Genomic DNA, 2,328 nt, shown 5'->3' with positions numbered 1-2,328 from the left:
ATTTTTATATATTTGAAATATTTTAGGACATTTTTAAAGATTCTAAGGCCTTTGTGAAGGCTTTAAAAATGAAGAATTTCATAATATTCTAATAGATTTGGAATATTTTAGATTATTTAACGAAATTCTAAGACATTTTCAAGTTCTTTAAAAATTGTCAAAGGATTTATTTTAAGGTATTTGAAAAGATTTCGAAGTATTTTTAAGAGCTTCTTGAATCTCGGTAGATACATAACGATTTTACAGTACCAATAAGGTTTCACAATATTTTAAAATATTCCAAGGGGGGTTATAAGATTTCCATGGATTTTAATTATTCTAAGGGTTTTCAAACCTTTCAAGGTGTTTTATTACATTTTTCAGGCTTTTAAGAAATATCAGATTTCATATAATTTTACAGGTTTTGATAACATTTGAATGGATTTCAAAGGATTTTATTCACAAAAAGTAAGGTGGGTTTTTAAAGATTTGAAGGGATTTGAAATTATTTTTTGCAATTCTTCTGAATTCATTTGGAGTTCCAACTGAATTCACATTACTTTATCCTCAATTATTTTACATTATTATGAATTCTTTTAAATTTGCTTCAATTTTTTAAATTTATTCGAATTCTTCCAAATGAAATCAATTTTACTCATGTCAGTTGGTTTAAAATTAATTTTTGTACTGTTTATTTTGTTCATATTAAACTCTTTCGAATTTTTTAAGCTCATTTCAAACTTACTGAATTAAAATAATTATTTCATATTTTTGAATTGATTTTAATTCAGCTTCAATTTGTATAGATCTCATTGAATTATTTTGTTAGGAAACGTTGGTTAATTTCTTATTTTGAAATTTAGAATTGTTTTATTAAATTTCTAAAAGATTTTATATTAAAAATATAATTAGATTATAGAGTTTTGCAGGTTATAAACAGCAATTGCGGGTAGTATTGAACTTTTAAATAAAAATATTAAATAATGGATAGCAAAATATGCTTTAAATAATATGCGTATTTATATATTTGCAATAAGAAAGAGAAATTTATTGAAAAATTTTATCGCACTATGACACAAATTATTGTTAAATCTTCTCTAGAAATACTAATTACCACAATTAGTGTTCTATATTTGCAAAGGATAACTTGATTAACAATTTTTCCAACTACATCAAGAAAAAATTAATTCATTAGCAAAATATTGTCAAAACATCTCTGCAAGTAACGATTGACACAATTCCCGCCCTGCATTCGAAAATTATAACATTAATGGTTTTAATGGCCTTTTTTTAACATGTCAGAATTATTAACATCTCCTAAAAATATACCCTGAAGAGTTTTTTCTTTAAATAATAATAGTCAGGCAAAATGTAAAATTAATGAGAGAAAAGTCAGGCAATTAAAATTTTTTTAATTAAATGGTTTATTTTGTAAATTTTAGTTTGTTATAGAATAATTCTAATCGAATTATATTATTTCAAATATAAATTTCCAACAGAATCTATAGTTTTTCCAAGATAAAATTGTTAAATGAAGTTGTTAATAGTTTTTCAATTGAATTAAATAAGGAATACAATAAAAAGATATTAAATGCCTTTATAAGAATGAGCTTTTTATTACGAGTTACGTACAAAATCTTCTTACATTTATTATGTTATCATATATGCACTTCTCACACATAAAAAATATACGCTCGAAGAGATTCGACGATGGACGAAAAAATTATATTTATGGCATAATTACCTACACCTCTACGCACTTAGAATATAATTTCTAATAATTATCTGATATGCTTCCTTTTTATTCAATGAGCCCAGGGGACAAAATTAATGAGAGTTGCGATATTTCAGCCTCACAGTAATCAACTTGCAAATATTTAACAATGAAAAAGTAATGATGTATTACGTACATCTGCACTTCGATCACTCTTGGGTTTTAATTTATATAAATATCTTAATTGACTGAAATGTCGGTGCTCCTATCTGAATAAAAATTGAAAGATATCGAATTCTTTTCGACATTTGAATAGTTATTAAAAAAATTATGCTACATGTAAAAGTGACGGTTTCATTACATTGTACGAAAGTGATTAAATTTATTTTCGCATATGCATGCTTTTATTTTTTGTCAATTATTTTTTCAAAGTTCACATTAGCACTTCATCAAGAGTTTAATTTTTATGAATTTATGAACGAATATAAACATATTCTACTTTAATCAAAATTTACTTCCCGGGAATAACACTTTTTAAAACCTACGTCTGTTATTAAGGGAAGACTATACTTTGAAAAAATAAAAATTAAGTCCTTCGAGGTTCAATTTTGAGAAGTTCGAAATCCGAAATAAAA

Source organism: Belonocnema kinseyi, chromosome 2 (genome assembly GCF_010883055.1).
Source record: "Belonocnema kinseyi isolate 2016_QV_RU_SX_M_011 chromosome 2, B_treatae_v1, whole genome shotgun sequence".
Classification (NCBI taxonomy): Eukaryota; Metazoa; Arthropoda; class Insecta; order Hymenoptera; family Cynipidae; genus Belonocnema; species Belonocnema kinseyi.
This window is presented reverse-complemented; position numbering follows the sequence as displayed.